We start from the raw sequence: 23,185 nt of genomic DNA, 5'->3' as shown, positions 1-23,185 counted from the left end.
GGCACCGCGATTTCTTTGGGCAAAGAAAACAGTAGTCCATACGGAGGCATGAAATAGTATTTTGTCCTACAAAACTCAGTCAGTATTACTGGCGGGTTGGACGTGAGGCAAGCAGGTGTCAGGTACGATGGGAGGAGACCCTGCCGGAGGTCACCAGCTGGCCGGGGCCACCTGTATCACACCCACATTCATGCCCAGCTTTGATCTCACCGGCAGTGGGATGCCAGGGAGAGGTCTTCGGATGAGCAATGGTCAGACTTGCAGATGGATGTCTCTGGATGAAAACAAAATGAGAGAAATTACGGGTGACGGCATGTGCTTTGCGCGATCTGGTTAGAAATCTTTCTCCCCAGTACTGTTTCAATCTTCCAAATCATATTTAAGAGCACTAGCCTTTCCTTTTTTTTTTCATCCTTCAAACTCTGTGCCAACTGCTAATGATGCCAGCAGCCACGACATGGAGCGTGTGTGGGGGGCACCCACAAGCTGCCACCGCCACCCCTTTTCTCACCTGTTCCTTCAGCCGTCCCAAAGAAACATTCCGTCTAAGGAAAGACATTGTACTTTGCTCTGAAAGGGCAGCTTCAAGCCAAGGCTCTGAGCCCCCCTTTCCAACCATTTGCAGCTCTAAGAAGCCCCTCTAATATGCAAATGCTGGAGCATCGCTGAGTAAGCAGCAAATGGCTCATAGAGGACCCTTTGATTCTTCCAGACCTCAGAGGTCTTGCGATGTCTTCATTTTTTTTTTTTAAGTTTATTTGTTTTTGAGAGAGCAAGAGAGAGACAGAACATAAGCAGGGGTTGGGGCAGAAAAAGAGGGAGACACAGAATCCGAAGCAGGCTCCGGGCTCTGAGCTCTCAGCACAGAGCCCGATGCGGGGCTTGAACCCACAGACTGTGAGATCATGACCTAAGCCGAAGTGGGACCCTTTACTGACTGACTGAGCCACCCAGGCGCCCCATGATACCTTCTTTCTTGTGTAAAGCCTTTGGGAAACCTCTCTCAGTACCCCACTGGTCTACAAATGGCTGAGAAAGGTCCCTGCAGGTGGGGTCTAGGGAGAGAGTTTCTATCCTTCAAGAAACTGGCAACAGATGGTTTGGCCTTTGGCTAAATCTTCAGCTGAGTTTCCCAAAAGTATGAGCAGGTGTGAGCTGACACATGACCATCTTCTATCTGAGAAGCCAACAGCCTAGAACAACCCTGTAAATCACAAGCAGTATTAATGATCATCTGCAAAACCGGAGTGAATTTCCCTGCAGTACTTTCAAAACAGAAAATTAATAGCTACTCATAAATACTTTGCTTTTTTTACACATTTAATAATTTTGGTTAGGCACACTGTGATTACTTTGATCTTTTTGAGTCTGTAGATACCACGTGTCTTTCTTTTTTCTTTCCTTTTTTTTCTTTTTTTTTTCTTTTTTCTTTTCTTCCCATTGGTTTTCTGCTGAGCTTTTACCAAATGGTGGATTGCCCATAAGAATGAAAACTACTTTCTTGTTTGAAAAAGTAGCATCAATTAGGCAGGATAAACAGATCCGCTGCCTAGGGTGGCCAGACTTAACAAATAGACATACAGACAGCCCAGTTAAATTTGAATTTCACAGAAACTACAAATAATATTTCAGTATAAGTACATTCCGTGCAATTTGGGGACACACGTGCTAAAAAATGGCTCGTTTTATTTACCTGAATTTCAATTTTAACTAGGGATTCTATTTGGCAACCCATTCAGAAAGATTTGACTGTTAGTTGATGGTATTTTGGCTAGGCTATCTAGCCTGAAAAAAAAAAAAATCTTCCACCCAGCTTTATGGAAAGAAATACGGAGAAGTATCATGTTGTTCAATTAAAAATAATTCGATGTCAGTAGGATATTATGTAGCCATTGCAAAGGACATTTTGTAATAAGTATATACAAATGTGGGAAAGTGCACATTATAAGCTACATGAAAAAAAGCAGGATGCACAATTACATTATAGTAGTAAAATAATACCTAGCCTTCAAAGAATGCTGATACGTAACAAGCATGTTCTAACTGTTCTTTGTATTAACTTGTTTAATACTCGCAGTTGAGTAAGTGCTGTGGTTATCCCCAGCACGAAGATAAAGACATTGAAATCCCAGAAAGGTTTACTTGCCTACTAAATATTATATTGTTACACATATACATATGTTGCCATATAAGCATTCGCAGATACGTAAATGTATGTTACCAAAAAGCCACATGAAGGAAAAAAAGACTACAAGAAAATGTAACAAGCTATAATGTTCATTATTGGGGGTACGAATATAGTGATTTCTAAAATCTGATTCCTGCATTTTCTGTATTTTCTACAAGAACATGCGTTGCTTTTCAGATAAAATAATAATTTAAGTGGAAGACTGCACAAATTAGAAAATTCTATTCCCATTTTTGATGCCCTTGTTACCTGCCCCTACTGTATATTATGAAACTGGCTTTGAGGGGTTACGTACGTCACTGTAAGTTTTAACCCACCCAAGTGTTCATTGGGAAGATACAGGCCTCTGTCTTTGAAATTGAGGGCACCTTTGGAATCAGTCGATTTATCCAATCCCATGATTCCAAGTGGCCACTGCACAGTCTGCAGAAAATGAAACAAGAAATTTATCAACAGATAGATAGATGCGGTTCCTGTGGCTTTTTGTACACATTCCACTAGATGGAACAATACTGGCTTTGCAGCCGGCAAGGAAAAGTACAGGCAATTTGTACATGCCTCCAAGTCATTTCCTCAACTTGCCCTGAAGAATCAGTTCCTGCAGAGAATTCTAGGTTCCTCCTACATGAAATAGGTCAAACAGAGAAAGACAAATGCCATATAATCTCTCTGGTATGTAGAATCTCAAAAACAAAAACAAGCTCATAGATACCGAGAACAGATTGGTGATGGCAAAGAGGCAGAGGTTGAGAAATGAAATGTTTTCTTTCTTCTTCTTCTTCTTCTTCTTCTTCTTCTTCTTCTTCTTCTTCTTCTTTCTTCTTCTTAGTTTAAATAAATTGAATATAAATTAAAAAAAAAAAGACAAGGTGAGGTACTTATGTGGGGTTGGTGCTCTTAGGGAGAGGCTTTGTCTGCCATATGTCAGAGAGGACTTGGGAAGAGCACGAGGCAGGCTCCAAGCTAACCATGAGCTGAGATTGTTCCAAGGGCTCCTATGCCGTTACTAATAAGAAATTTGTTTTTTCAGGAGACTGTCACCAGTAAAACATAAGCTTCTGGCTTTTACTTTAAAGGAAAGATGCCAGCTTCTCAGCTCATCCTTTAATTGCCTTCTACGTAATAGGAGAGGTTGTTAGTATAGAGAACAAGCCAGAACAGGGATAGGGAAGCCAACTGCTCTCCATTCCGACCATGGAAAGTTCACTGGGAGGCGTGGTTTGAATCCAACCAGAGGATGCAGGAGACTGGAGAAGATTTCCCTTTCGCTTCAGGCCCACAGCAAAGTACATTGCCCTCTTTCCTTTGCGAAGCAACCACCGAGCACTTCTCAGAGAAATGCCACAAAGATGCCTCAGCCTCGAACAAGAGTGAGTCATGGTTTGTACAACTCGGTGGCACTGCGAACCCGCCTCTGCTCTTCCTCACAGTTTTTGTTTTCTTGGTATGATAATTAGTTGTTGGCATTAAGAATGTGTCTTCTGAGGAACAAAAAAAAAAAAAAAATCGGGCACCTGTTATTTCTGGAGTGAGTTTTCTATGCATCCTATTGAGGTAAACTCTCCACTCAGAGTCCCTGCGACGTGTGGTCGCCTAACCCAGAGCTCCAGGGTTCTCATGCTATGTTTATACCAGTCCCAAATAAGGAACCCGATTCCCAGCTACTAGCTTCTACCTTCTGCTGAGATAAACAGAGAGCAAACTGTTCAGGGAAAGCCAGAGTTCCTCAGTTACCAAAAACTTGAAAGTTATCATCTAGTGATTCTTAACCTCAACGACACAGTAGAATCACCTCGGTAGCTTTTTGAGAAATACCTGTGCTGGGACCCTATCCCAGAGCAGGTAGACAGAATGAATCTCTGGGTGTGGAGCCAGCCGGGGCACTGGCATTCTTTTAAAGCTCTCTGAGTGCTTCTACTAGAGGCCCAGGGTTGAGAACCACTGATCTCATCCATCCAGGCCCTTCTTAATGAAAGAGACCCAGAAAGGCAGATGGACTGTCCCAAGGTCCCATAACTTGTTAGGCAGCGTGCCCTTCTCTGTCCTCTTCTAGCCTATGAGCTCTTTGAGCACCTGAACCGTAATGATGACGTTTAAATCCACAGTGCCTACCACAATAAACGTGTGATGAGGGCAGAAAGCTGGGAAGGAAAAGCTGGGCCAGAACCTGTTCGTTCTTCTGTCCCATGGCCTCTTATAAGACAAATTATTAAGATAAACTACGATGAACTTTTTTAGCCCCCAAACTAAGCCACTAAATATCAGATTCCCCAAAACTTATGACTCATTCATTTCTGGAAAACTGCTCTGAGTCAGCTTGCCCCCCAAATCCCAAACCAAATGACTTTACCCTAATTGGTCCAACTTTTTTTTAAGCCTAGTGCTTGATGTCATTCCATACCCTATTTCTCATTAAATTCTCATTCTGTTGAGTTTCTTTCATTTCCTTAGTTAAACTCGACACTTTCCAATTAACGGGTCCTTCGCCACGGCCTGTTTTCCTTCAGCCTCGAGATACCAGAGTAAAGAGGGGAATACCGAGAAGTCTGTCCTGGGATGCAGGACACATAGGCCTTGAGCCTGAGAGTTGCTGAGGCCTCGGCACAGAGTGCCAGAGTATTCTGTAGCTGCACGTCTTTCACCAGACAGCCAGCTGGCATTCAGGCGAATACAAGTGTGGCGTGACATAAGGACTCAGGATTGGGACACCGGTGTCCGGGGCCCTGGAACTGTGCAGCGGCATGGTGGTCCCCATGCCCTCAGCCTCGGAACCACAGTGCACACAGACCAGCCTTCCAAATGCCTGAATCTCTACACTGCATTCCTTTGCCGGAGGGAGTTCTCTGAATATCTCCCCGTGACAGACCGAAGCACCTGAGAATGAATATCTCCCCCCACCTCTGTGGTGGTCTTCAACCCAAAACCATCAGGAACTGGGGTCTCCAGCTCCCTTCTCCCTCAGGTGCAGGAACTCCAAGGTAAATGTTGAGTTTCTCCTGGGGTGACAGTCCAGTTACCCAGCTGATACCTGCTCGCTACCTCGCCTTTCATTAGCTGCCTCTCCTCTTTCGCCCTTGTCCACTCTCTTCCTGGTGTTTCCTCAGCTCATCCCCCAAAGAATGAAATCCTATGTCAAGGCCTGATTCTGGTCTTCTTCGAAGACACAGTGGCCTGGTCGGCCTAAAGCCATTTGATTCTAGGGAAGCTGTTTAACTTCTCTGAGAGTCGCTGTTCTCAAATGTAAAGCACGGAAGGGATTTTAAAGCCTCCCTTGGTCAGAGGAGGCGAAGAGGTGCTTCCCATGGCTGCCAAAGCCCTCCCTGACCAGCCGCAGTTTCCTTCCGGCTCTTAACCCTTCACGTCTAAGTGCTCCCCTCCCCCACAGGGAGTTCCTTTGGATTCTTGCAAGTGCCATGTTCCCACTTGCCTTTGGAACTCTCACTCAAGCTGTCCCTCTGCCTGGAACACTTTTCTTCCTTCTGTTTGTTTGGCTCACGCCTACACATCCTCTAGCTCTCTGCTGAAATGTCAATTCCTGTAGGGAAGCCTTTTCTGCCGCCCAATCTAGGACCGTGCTTTTGTTGTGTGCTACCAAATATAGTGTTCCCATCGTCACATTTGACATGCTTTCCAGTAATTTCTATTTATTTCTCCAAGCCCACCTCACTCCCCAACAGCCATCACCGCCGGTTATTTCGCTCCTTGAGAACAGAAATTCCATTTATCTTGCTCCCCACTGCAGCCCACATCCAGTGCCCTGTGTGCCCACAGTGGGTACGTAGTAAGCAATTGTTGAGTAAAATGCACACTTGTTTAGGAAACATGAGAAGATTGGGGCATAAAAGTTAAAACAAAGGTTTCCGATCAGTCGTGGCTCTGTCTCAAACAGTCGGCACCCAAGATGTGGCTTTTCTCCTCACCTCTTGCACTGAAAGCCTTGGGGAAAAGGCAAGTGAAGGATGGAATTGCCCTTAACTTGCGAACAGCTTTGTCACTTCATCCTAGTGTGGGCTCTCATTATTTTTAACATGAAAAATTTTAAAGTTGGAAAGCACTGTGTTAAAATAATCTAGCTCAGTACTTATGAAAACGTGGAGTTAAAATTTGGAAAAGAAAGTTTAGTAGCAAGCGCTGAACACGAACAATGCTTGGAAGCAGAAGTCACCATGTTTATCAGCTGTTAAGGACAACGCAGCCTTCCTAGGTGTGGGCCTTTCTGACATTCCTTTACACTTGGTGGCCTGATGGGCTTTATCATAAAAAAAAAATATCCCTGGATCTTCCAGGGATGGGCCCATGTGCAGTGAGCTACTCTCAGCCTCTTCCAACCACCGCCTACCCGAGAGTAAACTCCAAATCCCATAGCAGGTGTCTCAGACTCCCTGGGTCTACACTGTCTATCTTTCTCTCCAGGCTCATCTTCCCCTATATCCTGCCACACACCTTCCTTGTCTCTGTATCTGCAGGCGTGTTTTGTATCTTTGGGCTGTTGCCTTGCTCTTCACCCAAAGGCAGACTCCTCCCTCTCTTGCCCACCCTTCGGTCCGTTTTTCTGGCTGATTCCTTTCATCCTCACATGCCACGCGGGCCCCAGGGCAGCCTTCTCTGAACTTGTAGATCGGAGATTCCATTTTTGGCTTCCACGACCACCTGAGTTTTCCTCTAGCACATTTATGTATTGAAAATGTTGGTTTGCTGTGCCCCACCTACATCACCCCCAACCCCTTTATGGGCTTTTTGAAGATAGGAACTATGTCTTGCTCATCTTTTTCTCCTCAATGCCAAGCATAGCACCTGTTATTGAGTAGGCATTCAATAAATGTTTGCTCAAATATACCAAACAACACAATTATTTTTTGTGTCATTAGCCCTTGTCTGACTTACAGTAATAGGCACACTTTCATACACTTCTGATGATTGATTTACTACTGAATTATAATTTAAAAGTTCTTATCACGTGCAGTTTAAGCATTAGCCAATACATTTCCGCAGATTGGAGAAAGGAAACATTCTAGCTTAAAAAAAAAGACATGTTGGTAGGGCACCTGGGTGGCTCAGTTAGTTGAGTGTCTGACTTGATTTCGGCTCAAGTCACGATCTCACGATCCCGTCTGTGAGATCAAGCCCAGAGCCAGGCTCTGAGCTGACAGCACAGAGCCTGCTTTGGGTTCTCTCTCTCCCCCTCTCTTTGCCCCTCCCCCACTTGCTCTCTCTCTGTCTGAAAAATAAATAAATACACATTAAAGAAAAAACATTTGTTTTCAAGTTTATTTTTGACAGAGAGAGAGAGTGAGCGTGAGCTAGGGAGGGGCGGAGAGAGGGAGACCCAGAATCCAAAGCAGGCTCTAGCCTCCGAGCTCTCAGCCCAGAGCCTGACGCGGGGCTTGAACTCACGGACGGTGAGATGTGACCTGGGCCCAAGTCGGACGCTAACCCACTGAGCCACCCAGGCACCCCTGGGGGGGAAAAAATTGTTTAAGTTTGTATACTGTGCACAAGTCTGTCGTGTTGAGTGCCCTGACCACAGACAACAGTCCTGAGGTGCAGCACCTGGGAGAAGGGAAAACATTTCAGGCACTGAACTCCAACGAGCAAAATGGCTATTGCTCAGATCTCCCTTGAATGCGAATACGACTGTACCGTTCGTAATTCCTAAGCAGTCAATAAAACTGAATAGAAGTAATCCTTTGTTGAGATGAATGAAATCTGCGGTTAGGCTTTGGAATTCATTTCTGAGGGAGGGGTTGTCAAAGAAGCTGTGCTCCTGTTCCACCCCAGTGCCGGCCCAGAGAGGGACCAAGGCCAGCGTGTCCACACCCGAGCCAGGAAAGGGCGGAGCCACCAGCCATAGAGCCTGAAGCAGGAAGCAGAGCCCCTGGGGACAGAAGGCTGCCACACCACTGCCCTGCTCCCAGGCTTCCAGCACAGGGTGAGGTCTCCCGAAGTTGGGTTTCTGGGGCTTTGCCTTGTTCAGACCTTTGGCACACTTCCCACGTCCCAAGCAAACCCTGATAGCTGCTGTTGACCGAGCTTTTGTCAAATGATGGCCTGCACGTTTGCATAAAACCTGCCCTCCCCCCACAGGGGAGTTAGAAAATAATTTTTAAATAATTTTATTATTAAACAACGATAATTTTTGGACTAACAGGTAGTTTTTAAAATAATTTCCCCAAAGCTGCGAAGTTAACATCTGGGGGTTCCATCTGCGCTCATAATGATCAATACATTAAAGCTGTGATAAAACTTATAGCCTTGATGTTATTTACATGTATCAGCTCATTTTATTCCCACAAAAGCCTTTTTTGGAAAAAGGTATCCTTTTCTTACTGTTGAGGAAATTGAGGCAGAGATTAAGTGAGGTGTGGACAAATGCCGCCCCCCCCTCAGCCCCAGGAAACGTGTAGTATAGTGGGGGTGGGGAAGAAGTCCATCTCCTATCTTCTGAATCAGAACTCTGTCTACCCATTTACCTTCACGCAGACACACACACACACACACACACACACACACACACAGAAATGCTTTACTTCTGGTAAAAATAAGAAGAAGAAGACAGGTGGAAAAAGGATTTGGGAGAAGCCAGATGTGTAATTTACATAACACACGTTCTTCTAAACATGCCAGGCACCATGACAAATAAATTGTAAGATCACTCACCAATAATTGAACTACAAGCTGGGAGGGCTAGTAGACCCCCAAACTGGCTCACGGTACAGATGATTGAGTTCTACCCCACTTTGCTCTAACGTATAAACTACAATTATGAAAAGACAAATGCGTTTGCGGTTTTAGCTCCACAAAGTGAAAGCACTCAAAACGGAATTCCCTGAGAGCACCAGGAATGTGGCTCCCAATGAAGATGGTCGTCTCTTGCCGTGGAATACGACATGAAGCTTCTTGACATCCGAAGATTTCCAGTGTCCACTTTGAGAGCCCACCCATCAGAGCACTGTGGCAGCAGGAGTGTGGCCGAGATTAGAGGTTGAAGACAGCTTTGTCGAAATGAGCTACTGGCCTCATGAGACCTGCTGAGGGGGTGAAGTGCGCAGGGATGAATAAACCCTGCCATCAAAAATGTCACCTTCATCCATGAGACAACAAGGTTGGTTCCTACCACTTGCCCTTGTGTGATAGCTGTTTCTCCTGGATTAACATCACATTGATTAATGATGCCAGTTAAAAGCCAGAGCATGCTGAGTGCTGACCTCCGTGAAAGATTGCAACGTTATGTAAATCTAATAAGGGGCATAGGAAAGGGGGCATGACACTGGAAAGAGTTTCCTTGCTCCTCTGCTTGTTACGGATTTGCATTAGAATGAGGTCAGGTCATCACAATTTCTGTTTTAATTTGTCAATAGGCAATCATGAATTGTAGTCACTTTCTGCCATCCCCAACTTCCTAGGCACCGAGTGGCACAGCCTTTTCCAGTATCGGAGAAACTTCCAATCCTGCTGAAATGACTTGGTACTCTATTTCCAGACAGGAACATAATGTATGTATATGGGAAAATTAAGTCAATATTTAGCTTAAGCATCTTTTGGCAATACATAGCTTTAAACATAGAGTGCATGTAAGTGTACCTTGACCAAAGGCTTGCCATGTGTCATTTGCTGATATAAGCATGTCAGAATCATTGAAATTCAGAAAAATTCAGTTTTCTGCTCACACAATAGCCCTTATGTACCGTAAACTAGCTCAGGGACTTTGTCCTTGATGATTTACTATTGGAACACTTCCAATTATCCCCATGGCTCACTCCATGATGGGTTCCCTCAGGCCTTCACTCTAAGTCACCTTCCCAGAGAGGTCTTCCCTGACCATTCTTTTCAAATTTAAGCCTCAAGGGACTGACCCTGTCCCTTTCCGTGTCCCTTTCTCATTTTCTTTTTTTCCCCTTATCTGCTTTATTTTATACCTATTTATTTTATTTCTCTTCTATCGGCCCCTACTAAAGTATAAGCACTATGATACCAGGAATTTCTCTCTATATTTTTCCCCACTGCCAAAAATCCTTGCTTGTAGATGAATTCCTAGTACATAGTAGTCATTCAGTAAATATGTGTTGAATGGATGGATGGACGGATGGATGGACGGATGATCACTGGATCTTTCAGCTGGCTGGAGTCTGACAAAGAGAGTACAGGTCCAAAAGTAAATAAAGGACAAGCTGATTTCTCAGCTTTTCTCTCTCTGCATGTTGGCAGTTGTTAAACCATCTGCTGTACGAGCCAGCTCTACCATTTCACTCCTGAAACCCTGTGTTAATTACATCGCTACGTGGTATTTCTTCACTTATACAGGACAGCCATGTGGTAATGATCTTTCGAGACAATCCTAAAAGAATAGTATTTCACGATTTGGTTAACATAAGAGATTAAGGTGGTTACTGAAGACGTGTCTGTAGGCAATTCTCAAGTCTTTATGTGTGGTTGAACATAGTATCTGCCTCATGGGACAAACTCTTTATAAAAGTTAAGAGTCCAGTTGTCAGAGGCACTGTTCATACACTTACCAACTATTCAAATCTACCTCTTCTAAACACATTAGATGCTAGTTTTTATACTGTCCTTTTCTGTGTATAATCAGGGACACGGTGGTCATTAACGTCCTCAGTCAAAGGGATATTCCTGATTGGTTCTGTTGGATCCTACTTTGACTCCAGGGTCCTGCATGACACCTCTCCATTCCATAAATTGTCTATGCCCTCTCACCTCTGTTAGAGGTGAGGTAGAAAATGGACGTATGGAAGTTTAGCACCTAAAGATGACGGGTAATCCACAAGCAATAAGTAAGAGAGGAAAGAGTAGGCCATTATCCAAAGGCTCTTTGAGGTCCGCCTTAGACAATAACCAGTGCCCAATCTGCCTCTGTTCAGCTCCCTGGTCCTGGAGCTGGCAGGTCCTTCTTTTGGCACATACCCCATTCCTTCTCTTCCCCGCTATCGGTCAGCCCTCCCCTCTCCCTTTTCCTGATACAGTTTTATTTAAAGATGGAGGTAAAACTCGGCTCCATGTACCCTAAAAGGTCCCCACTTAGAATGGGCTTTTCTATGAGCCTTTGCGTTTGCTTCACTGCGGCTGGAAGAGGGGAAAATGGTCACAGGGAACAGAACGTCTGGCAAGCACATAAATTAGTATTTCAGGATTTAACCTTTTAGCTTGCTGAATGCAATCCTCCACATCTGAGGATTACTCTGAGACCCACTTCTTGCTTGAGACCTGTTGACTCTACTCCATTTGGCATAAGTTATCCCCTCCTCAGAAGTACCGTGTCTGCATCACTCATTTGTCTCTCCTGAACACACTTCAGTCTTGCTCTAGTTTTTTTTCTGTTGTGTTTTAATATCTTCTAAATTCACCTTTTGTTTTGTCTTTCTACCTATGTGATCAACTCCCTTAGAGCAAGGAAGATTCCCAAAAGTATTTTGCAAGCCTGTGCCTCCCACATAATAAGCATTCAGCAAAAATCTGCAGATGCATTGGTCAAGTCCCAATCTGGAAGCACCTGCAAGGTACAACTGACTACGAGAGGCAGGATGCTCGTCGACATGAAGTGGTATTCTGCAGCTTTCGGGTAGGGAAACCCTCCTGCCCTAAGTATTATCACTAGAGGTTCTGACACAGAATTCAAGGCACGGGGTGCACAGCCTAAACAAGCAAAATGACAAAACTCCACAGGGAAGTTTATATCATCATCATCATCATCATCAAGATTTGACTATTAACCATGTTCCAGATCCTGTTCTGGGTCTGTCACACACATGAACTCACTTAATCCTTTCAGTAGATAGTCGCATGATCCACATTCATGGAGAAAACATTTGTGTGTGACCTAAGAGAATGGGCTCGATATGAAAGAGCAAAATAGAAATTGAAAAAGATTAAGTTTCCGAGTTAGTATTATTTTCCCATTAAAGTCTCAATGCTCACCCCAGGAAAACAGCATATTGCATAATATTAAAGGCATTTGCTTTTTTTTTTCTAGTGCTCTAAAGCTCTCCATTACCAAGGGAAAGGATTTCCACTCAATTAGATCACAAAATAGAGGATTATGCGGTTTGAGTCCCAACATGGGGAAGACTTGAAGAGATTGTGTGTCAGAAAAACTAACTGAAGACAAGAGCTACAATGTGTGTTAGCACGGAGGCAGTGTCCGCCCCAAGAACAGTCAGGTATATGTCTTCCTTTGTGTCTTCAGAGGGCTGTGTTGAGGGCTAGCACTCATTTCCAGGAGAAATGAATCACGCACCCTCAGATTGCATGTGGCTAGCGGGGTCTAGAGGGTGTCAGTCTTTGAGCTGCGCACCGTCTAACGTCAACACTTCGTTTACTTAAAATATAAATTAAATCCCTGAGCTGGAACAAGCCAGGGGAGAGACAGCAGGCTAGACTTGTCATGGCAGGAAAGAGTAAAACTCAGGGTATCCTCACAAAACATATTAAAGATGTAAATTTGGGTAGGAAAAATCCCGTTAACGATTATTGCTTATTAAATGTTGTTACTTAATCTGAATTCTTCCAGGAAATTTGAGTTTACCGAATTCAGCTTGGTAGGACTCAGTGGAATAAAGAAAAGCTGAAAGAAAGAGTGTTAAATTCTCCACCTGGTTTGGTTGTTGATTTCTCTTTAACCTATAGGTGGTTCATTGTATTCTGCCCTTGACAGACAGTTAATAAAATTATGGTCAGTTTGGGTGTTTAGTTTTCCGAATGAGGTTTTGCTGATGGGATCATTTGATAAAGCCATGGACTCACTAGGACAAAGGCACACGTCCCAGAACCCATAGGAGCCTTTTTGCTCTCACTGCCACTCACTGTACCCCAGTATATTCACACTGCTGGTCACCAGGAGGACCAGATGAAAAAGGGTGAAGACAGCAGCATGTGGTTGATGCTCAACAAATCGTTGTAGAAGGGACGTTGTTTGAAGTTATAGCTTCAGATGTGACTTGGAAGCAGTTATCAATAATGTCATCCCTATTTAGCTAACTTTGATTCTCCCGTATTGGAGAATATATATGAGGATGAAGCCTGAATGGTACTAAAACTGGTAATTTACATGTGTAACCAATATGGATTTTTCCACTTAGGTCAATAAATGTCACCATCTGCGGGGCATTCGATAACTAGCTCCCTATGTGTGTGCGTGTGCGCGCGCGCGCGTGTGCGCGCACACACACACACACACACACACACGCACACACAGGGAAGGTTCCAGGTCTACAGGACGCACCACCCCAGGCTATGCTATGTGGCATACCTATCTAGTCTGCAATGCCCAGGGGGCCCAGGTGAGAAAACTAACAGGTTTTCTGTTTGAAATTGGTTCCCCAGAGCCCAGCAACCTCTTTCTTCCTCCTTATTTGGGGTGGAGAACATGAAAGAAAAAGCTATTATATACCCGCTGAGTAAAGAACCTAGAAGGGGATTCAAAAAAAACTAGATCCAGGGGCGCCTGGGTGGCTCGGTCGGTTGGGTGTCCGACTTCGGCTCAGGTCATGATCTCACAGTTTGTGGGTTCGAGCCCCACGTCGGTTTCTGTGCTGACAGCTCAGAGCCTGGAGCCTGTTTCAGATTCTGTGTCTCCCTCTCTCTCTGCCCCTCCCCTGTTCACGCTTGGTCTCTGTCTCAAGAATAAACATTAAAAAAGAAATTAAAAAAAAAACAAACTAGATCCAACCTACAGAAAATTTTTTTTGCCTTCTAGAGAGTTAAAAATCTGGAAAGTTTTGTCTAAATATGTGGTTTGCAGCTGCTCCAAAATAACGGAAGAGCTAGCATCACTGGAATGACGTTTCCATGTGGAGCTAGTCGGTGAGACCTGAGTAACAGCCACTCTTTTCAGACGGCCCTGTTCAGTGCCCGCCTAGCCTAAACATTGGGGTTGAGGGCAAGAGGGCTACAGTACAAAGAGACCTCAAGGGGCGTCTGGGTGGCTCAGTTGGTTGAGCGTCCGGCTTCGGCTCAGGTCATGATCTCACGGTTCGTAGGTTCGAGCCCTTCGTCGGGCTCTGTGCTGACAGCTCTGAGACTGGAGCCTGCTTCAGATTCTGTGTCTCCCCCTCTGCCCCTCCCCTGCTTGCATTGTCTCTCTCTTTCTCTCAAAAAATAAATAAAACATTAAAAAAAGAAAGAGACCTCAAAAATACCAACGAACTTATCAATAAGATTCCAGAATATTTGCATTCTTCACTTCCCTTTCGGCTGCCCTCAGCATGCCCTTTTGTAGCCATTGGTTTTAGTGAATGTTTTCATTAAACATCCTATGAACGTTTTCAGATAACAATAAATAATGATAGCTAACTTTTACTGATCTCCCACAGTGTGCCGTGCACTCTGTTAACCGACATATGTCCTATCTTTTCATTATTCTAAGAACACAGAGATATAGTTACAACTACTATCTCCTCTTTAAAGACAGTAAACAAGCTTGGAAAGTTTAAAAAATGTGTCCCAAGGCAGAAAGCTAGGAGATGGTAGGGATAGTTAAGCCCAGATAGCATCACTCTTAGCCATTAGACCACACTGCCTCTAACGGGAAACCCACTGTTTCATTATTATTGATTTAATAATGCACATTGATTTAAATATGCGCATTGAATCCTTGAGGTAAAGAGGTGAAACTCAGATCCCTAATTTAGATTTTCTCTCTTTCCTCATGCAAACAATGGTGATATACGCCTAGTAGACTAAAAATATATCACATAGCATGTAGACTTTTACAGAGGGGAAGTTTTTGTTTTTGGTTTTTGGTTTTTGGTTTTTTGGGTTTTTTTATTTTATTAGGTGTTTTTCTTTTTCCTTAAGACTTCATGTTTGGGCACTATCTAGAATACCTTGCAATAAAACATAAATTTGTATTACATTTAAAAGCCTTTCAATGGTCCGTTTCATTATAAAAATAGCACACGCTGGATAAAAATAAGAGTATTCCACTTTAAGTACACTTTAAGCCCTTCCAGAAAAGCTAAAATATTGGTACTCTGTTCAGCCAAAGCTGAGAAGGAATTCTAAGCAGAATTCTAGTAAAACCCTATATTAAAAACTAAAGATAGAAATATAAAATGATAGGCTAGATAAGGAATAAGTATTTTTAAAATATAAATAAATAAACAGAAGAATTTTGGAACATACTGGCCTCCCCCCACTCTGTTCAACAGCTTCCGTTCAAATGTTCCAGTCTGTGCTTCTATGACAAGATAGTGTGGAAAGAAAAGCCAAATCAAATGAGAAACCCAGTCGCTACAATGTGTTTAATCATTTACAATGTCTGCCCTTTCACAATTCAAATGATTTTGGGTTGCACATAACTTTTCCAAGGAGCCAGGTTTTCTGCAGAATGTTCTTACATTTTTAACTAAAAATTCATTTTCCCCATTCCATCTGGAAAAGTCTAAACTTTTCATTCAACTCCCTACAGATTTCTATACTTTAGGGACTGAAGGAAAATTTCATGAAAGTCTTATGATGCAAATTCGGTCAAATTCTTTATCACTGCCTGCTTTGGATGACTTTATCTCTTTTAATTAAGAAGGTCACTTATAGTCAAACAGAGAGACTGTTTGACTGATTTTGTAATCAGTAATGGAAAAAGCTGAAAAGAATAATCACCGAAAGGAGTTACTATAGCTCTTCACACAAATTCCATTGCATAGACCCTTATAAAAATAAGCATCGGTAGCCAATGGCTGAGTATAAAGAAAATAAGTCAGAGCCTAAAGCAGTATGACAGATACTTAGGCCTGAACTCAGTGCCTGAGGAATGTTGGGTTGTCGACATAGATTTGCTCTCCTATTGCTTGAAGGATACGTTTTACTATATTTTCTTTTTTTCTAAGTTTATTTACTTATTTTGATAGAGAGAGAGAGAGAGAGAAAACGTGAGAGAGTGGGGGAGGGGCAGAGACAGAAGGAGAGAAAGAGATGTAGGGCTTGAACCCACAAACCGTGAGCTCATGACCTGAGTCGAAATCAACAGCCAGATGCTTAACCAACTGAGCCACCCAAGTGCCCCTTATTATAGTTTCTGTTTTATTTCCTATAAATTTCATATATACATATGATTGCCAAATTCAGAATGGTGATGTCATTAACTATGATTAACTCTGTGCAAGTCAGATATATATATTATATAATATTAATATTATATATTAATTATATACATATAATTATATATTATATATATTATATATATAATATAATTATATATTATATTATAATATAATATATAATATATATTATATATATAATATATAAATAATATAATACAATATTATATTATATTATAATATTATAATATAATAATATTATATATCAATATATAATATTTATTATTATTTATTAATATATTTTATTATATATTATATTTATTATATATATTTATTTATATACTTATATTTATATTTATTTATATCTATAATATATATATTTATAATATATCTTTATTATATTATTTATTAATATATTATTATTAATATTATAATATTATAATTATAATATAATATAATAATATAATATATAAAAATATCATATCATATATATCATATCATATATATTATATTATATTATATTATATTATATTATATTTATTATATAATAATATATAATAATATTATAATATTATATTATAATATTTTATACAATATATATAATATATTATATTATATATAATACATATAATATATATAATATATTATATAATATATTATAATATATTATATAATATATAATATACATAATATAATAATAATAATACTAATATTATATAATTAATATATATAATATATATTATATATATATAATATATATATTATCAGCAATGAATGCATGATAGCTTTCAAAGGAAGGAAGTAGAGTATCTGGTAAAAATGACATGATCTGGGTCCATTTGGTAAGGCATAGGTTTTGAAATGTTTTCCAACTTTGTAATAAGTGCTTGCTGTAATAAGCACAGCATTGTAGAGATTTATAAAGAAAAAAAAAAAGCCATCCACCTCCCACAGTAACCCATTTCAACTTTTGGGTGTTTAAGTATCCATTCTTTTCCCTATGCTTATACAAAAGTAAGCTGTTTTTATTCTTTAGAAAACATACTTTTTGTAACCAGACAACAGATCATGCAAGTTTTTAAATTCACACTAACATTCATACTAATGTTCTTTACTATGGTGGTATAATGCATTTGATTAGTTCCTATGTCCCCCAAATTGTGCGATCACCACCAGTCTTGTAATAAGTAGGTCTATACACAGAGTCTTGCATATACATATTATATGTATATATTTCCAAAGAGTTTATTCTCAGAGGGAAGATTTCCAGATCAGTGGATAGGCACATTTTAATTGTGTGTAAATATTGCTAAATTATTTTCAACAATATTCCCATCCCTCTCAGCAATATGGAAGTGCCTATTCCCCAGAGTCTTGTCAGCTTTGAAAACATAACTTTAAGAAAAAGTGTTTTCCAATCTTATAAGCGTAAAAAAGGTATCTTGCCATTTTAAATTGCATTTTTCTGACTATCAGAAATTTGGGCATTTTTACACATGTTTATTTGCATATGTTTTTGTTCTTTTGCATTATGCCTTTTCCGATTTGCTTTTTACACCCTAGGGATCTTTTCTAGTAAGTTATTTGTCTTTTTCTTGTAAATTTGTAGGAGCTTTTGGTATAGGAGTTAAATAAACCTTTTGTCACATGGATTGGCATAAATTTTGAAAAATTTTTCTAGCTATTACTTATCAAATAAGCAATATAATAATATGCATTTTGTAGAATTGATGTGGAAATTGAGAGTGTATCAGTACCAAAAACAGTGTCACATTACAAAATAACTGCTATGCGCTGAATTCTGTATCCCCAAAATTAACATGTGAAGCTCTAACCCTCAGTGTGATGGTGTTTGGAGATAGGGCCTTCAGGAGATCATTAAATTTAGATGAGGTTGTGAGCATGGGGCCCTCATAATGAGATTGCCACCTGTATAAGAAGATACATCAGAGAACGTGCTCTCTCTTTCCTCCTGCCATGTGAGGACTCAGCAAGATGGCAGCCATCGCCAAGCCAAGAGAAGAGATCTCATTAGAAACCCATCATGCTGGCGACTTGAACTTCTAGCTTCTAGAACTGTGAGGTAATAACGTTTCGTCATTTAAGCCACCCAACCTATCTATCGTCAAGCTGACCAAGGCAACAACAACATACAAAACTCAAAAGAAATGTTGCCTGAAAGAGAGCGGTATCCCTCAACTCTCTCACCAGTTATTGAGGTCTATTTGAATATGTCTCATCGGAATTGTTAACTGCTACTAACTGAGCATTGCTTTTGGCATTAAAGGTCTCCTTGTACTCTCATTTATTGAGTGTGAACCATGCTCTCAGAGATGATGGAAGGGGTCCAGGGCATATGTATCTATTGCTGTAAAACAAACTACCTCAGACTTAGCAACGTAAAACATCGCCATTTTATTAGGCCCAGAGATTCTATCTCTGTTGCATGAAGTCTCCCACCTCAGATGAAATCTTCCAACAGCTTGGTAACCCAAACACTTTGGGGCTGGAATCACTTGAAGGCTTTCTATTCACATACCTGGTGCCTGGGCTGGGATGATTTAAAGGTTGGGTCAGCCAAGACTGCCAACCAGTGTCTATGCCTGTCTGTCTTTTTTATGTAGCTGGGGCTTTCTTGTACCATGACAGTCTTTGGTCAATCAGACTTCTTATATGGTGGCTTAGGGCTCCATATGAGACCATTCCAGCGAACAAAATGGTAGCCACATGGCCTTTTATGACTTAGCCTCAGAAAACATATAGGATCACTTTCACTGTGCTTCCTTAAGCAGTCACAAGCCCAACAGATTCAAGGAGAGGGATCATAAACCCAATTTGTCAATGGGAGTAGAATGAAAGAATTTGTACTCATGTTTCAAAACTGTCACTCACAGATGTAAACTAAACATATAGATATGCATATATATACATGTGTACACATGTGTAAGTATGTGTGTTTGTGTATTAAATACCCTATAATTCTCACAACGAATCAACTGGGTTGTATTATGTCTATTTTAACTTGCCCAGGATCATGTAACTAGTGAGTTATAGAGGCAGGATTCCAATCCATATAGAGCAATGCTAATTCTCCTAACCATATCAACCTCAGGGGATACTCTATTAGTTTCAGTGCTTAAAATTTCCACTGTAATAATTTTGAGTTGACACTATATTCAGGGTAGCAGATTTGCCCTGAAAACAAAAGAAGCCGGAAGAAATGAAATTGTGTTCAATTTAAATAGCATAATTTACAAAACAGATACACCCCTGGTAAAATTTCACAGAGTTTCAACTTGAAACCAATCATGTTCAGGAATCAACTCACCCTGAGCCACAGCATTTTCTAGAATTCTAAGAGGAGACATTCTTGAGTGGTTTTGTTTGGTTTGGTTTGGTTTGGTTTGGTTTGGTTTGGTTTGGTTTGGTTGGGTCTGCTTCCACAGCTAGACATTTCTGCTCCACTCATTCTCCCTTCCCATAAACTTCGGCTGATTTGAATTATCTGAGAAATTGACTTGGCTTTTCAGTTCATGGTACACATCGGGATAAAGCCACGGATCATGCTTATAGAGTGGAGAAAACAGGACTCTGGTATGGGCTACTAATTTTCCTCCAGCATCTTCTCAATCAATACTAATCACGACAGCCTATTTCATCACCTACATGGCTTAGTGAAAGGTTAACAGGAGAAACCCCTCTGTTGCTACGGCTCATTTGTGCTGTACGTACAGAAGTAGCTAATGAACAATTTCTGGGCAACTCAAGTTGAAAGTACAATTTTCTGGCCTCAGTTAAGGAGTTATATTGAACGTAAACTCAAAGGTTGAATGTTGAAAGAAAAAGAATTATCACTGAAACACACACACACACACACACAATTACATCTTATTAAAGGCCATAAAATCCATTGCTATATAGGGCATCCACTTCATTCGCAGTCATCCAGCAAGCAATCCAATTCATAGATGCTAATAACCTTTGCAGAATGCTCTGCTGAACCTGCTCTGTTCATTCCCACTGACCGCGTACGTGTGTGCGTTTGCACGCTGAAGGGTGTATCTGAACGTTTGCCAGGTCTCTATCGGTGAGCTGTGTGTATCTCTTGACAATGACAAAGTCTTGCTACGACACTGAAAATACCCTGACGGAGGAGACAGGAGATCACTACAATAAGAGTGATCAGGCCCTTAAAAGGGAGCTCAAAGGAATATATTTTCTTTAAAGTAGAGTATCTTTGCAGGGTCCCAATCCTTTGTATGACTTAAACAAAGGCATGGAAATAAATGCATAAATGTGAAATCTGGGAGAGCTGTAAAATTCACTGTTTATATTGAATGAATGATCGCTAATATTCAAATGAGCCATTACTAACAAATTGATTTGTGCCCCTGGGCTACGTGTTGTCACAGGACCACAAGAAAGGATTTTTTTGTGCCTTGGTATCAGTAAAGGCTATGTCATACATATGTTTGGTACCGTTTTATGATATAACACCAATGAAGGAAAAAACAAAGAGAGACAGGGGTGTGGGTGGCTGCCTGCGTGGGAGGGCAGGCCCAGGTAAAAAGCGAGTAATAGAGACAGAGGGAGAAAGGGAGAGGCAGCATGAATTTTTCATCAGCTGCTTCTCATGAATTAAGAAACTAAATTGTACAATTCTACCTAAAAATATGTCAGGCAGTAGAGATAAATAAAAGTCCGGCTTGCTTGGTGATCTGGCTAAAACCATATATCCCTGAAAAAGCATCAAATGCCTTAAATATGAATTAAATACTGTTATGACATGTGATTTGCCAAGACAAATGCAGATCCTTTTTATTGGTATGTTTCTTATAAGTATAATAACTAGCACATACTTGACATTTGATAAATAGTATTAAGCCAGTTGACACTAAATACCTTTTGAACTTTTTGTCAGTTAGAAGATAGTTGGTAAGTACTGACTCTATATGGAAGCTGCATATTTAGAAGTTGCCTGTTTTTCAGCACAGTGAGAATGGAAACAAATTGCACGTATGTCGCTCTTTATCCTTACTCAGTCTCTTATCCATAAAAGGAAGGACAAGCCCTTGCCACTTTCATCTTTTCTACAAAATGCCATGAATCCACTGTGTTGTTGATTCTTTTTGTTGGTACTTAATTCTCTCAAAGGAAAAAAATACAACAAACTGATATTTTAGGTTTGGTTTTTCCTTTGTGACTTGTCCTTTGATGTAATGCATGAATTAAATGAAATCTAGTGTGATTAAACCAAAGGATGGTAAAAAAAAAAAAAAAATTAAGTTTTTCATATATACAAAAACAATACCAGAATCCTCAATGGGCTTTCCTAATTCCTAATTACATACATCACTACTATTTAGGCTGGGGTTTTAAGCATATGATTGAGTCATCCAGGCCAAAGAGGAATGTAAAACATTTCTCATGATATGGTCTGTTTGTGTCCCTTTCTCCTTAGGGACATTTGTCACTAGACAGATATTTTATTGTTTATTATCTTTTGTGTTTTCCAGGTTGCTATAGAAAAAAAAAAAATCACATTCCATTCAACAACTAAACGTGTCACCCAAAAACACTTTAATCTATGGAAAGACAACCTTTCTATTAAAAAAGTGTTACAGCAGTATATGTCTCTTGTTAGTAAGATATAAAACATAGGGTTATTGTTTTGCAAGACCCTTTCACATATAATCTGGTACTGATAATTGCTTTCTGAGGTAAATGGAACACATTTTATTAGTAGTATTTTACAGATGAGGCTCACTGAACTGAGGAGACTTGTTCAAAGTCACACAGAGAAGGGAGGTTAGTTTCCATACCTTCCATATCCACTAAGTACTCCCTCCACTTCCTGTTTGCATTGGTCATCAGTTCTACCCAACCATCTTTTGTGTTATAGTTTAAACAATATTGTTGGGAGAAAGAAGTGAGTGTTCTGCACAAAAGCAAATAGGGTTTCAAAGGATTCTTTTCAACATTAGAGTTTCCCATAAAAAGATGCCATCCCAGGGCCATGATGTCATTGAGACTTACAGAAGAAATGGTGACGACTGAGGGTCATTTGCTCTTACTAGAGCTCAGTACATTGGCTATGATGGGAATTTACTTAATTGTTTCAGAATCTCAAGGGTATTTAACAATTCCCACAAATGGTCGTTGCCAGGGTCACTGATGTTAGCTCTTCATAGTTTTTTGTTTGATTTATTTGAAAACCATTCATTGAATGCCAAGCTTGGCCTAGGCACTCCACAGTGTGTGGGGTTACAAATGTGAATAAGCATGTTTAATGAGAAAAGCAGGTAAATTAATTAATTAATTAAAGAAGGTTACTTTATGTTTTTATGAATTTTTAAAATTTTTTTGATGTTTCTTTTTGAGAGTAAAGAATTTTTATTTATTTTTGAGAAAGAGAGAGAGAGCAGAGAGAGGCAGAGAAAGGGAGGGAAACACAGAATCCAAAGCAGGCTCCAGGCTCCAAGCTATCAGCACAGAGCCCTATGCAGGGCTCAAACCCACAAACCTACAAACCGGGAGATCATGACCTGAGCCAAAGTCAGATGCTTAACCAATTGAGTTACCCAGGTGCCCCTTTTATGAAGTTTTTTAAATGTTTATTTATTGTTGAGAGAGTGAGAGACAGAGACAGAGCACGAGTCGGGGGTGGGGGGGCAGAGAGAGAGAGACACCGAATCCAAAGCAGCTCGACGCTCTGAGCTGTCAGCACAGAGCCTGACATGGGACTCAAACTCATGAACCATGTGATCATGACCTGAGCTGAAGTCGGACTGAGGCCACCCAGTCGCCCCTTAACAAAACAATTTTTTTTTATTTTTTATTTTTTATATTTATTTATTTCTGAGACAGAGACAGAACATGAGCAGGAGAGGGACAGAGAAAGAGGGAGACACAGAATCAGAAGCACGCTCCAGGCTCTGAGCTATCAGCC

At 40.7% G+C, this 23,185-nt stretch overlaps 1 long non-coding RNA gene across 3 annotated transcripts; it reads left to right on the top strand.

The window, feature by feature from the left end:
- The first annotated feature begins 1,458 nt into the window (after positions 1 to 1,458).
- LOC132667659 (uncharacterized) lies at positions 1,459 to 16,292 on the top strand. 3 transcript variants are annotated; one of them, XR_013555774.2, is made up of 5 exons: positions 1,459 to 3,558; positions 4,696 to 5,166; positions 8,981 to 9,290; positions 11,589 to 11,762; positions 12,174 to 16,292. It is a non-coding gene; the product is annotated as an uncharacterized LOC132667659 (long non-coding RNA). The 3 variants fall into 3 exon arrangements; XR_014137722.1 differs by adding an exon at positions 7,967 to 8,117 and having other exon boundaries at positions 8,981 to 11,762; XR_014137721.1 differs by having other exon boundaries at positions 8,981 to 11,762.
- The last annotated feature ends 6,893 nt before the right edge of the window (positions 16,293 to 23,185 follow it).

The sequence above is a fragment of the Panthera onca genome, chromosome B2 (assembly GCF_046562875.1).
Source record: "Panthera onca isolate mPanOnc1 chromosome B2, mPanOnc1 haplotype 2, whole genome shotgun sequence".
NCBI lineage: Eukaryota > Metazoa > Chordata > Mammalia > Carnivora > Felidae > Panthera > Panthera onca.
Note: the sequence above shows the minus strand (reverse complement) of the source record. Positions and strands in the feature narration are given on the sequence as shown.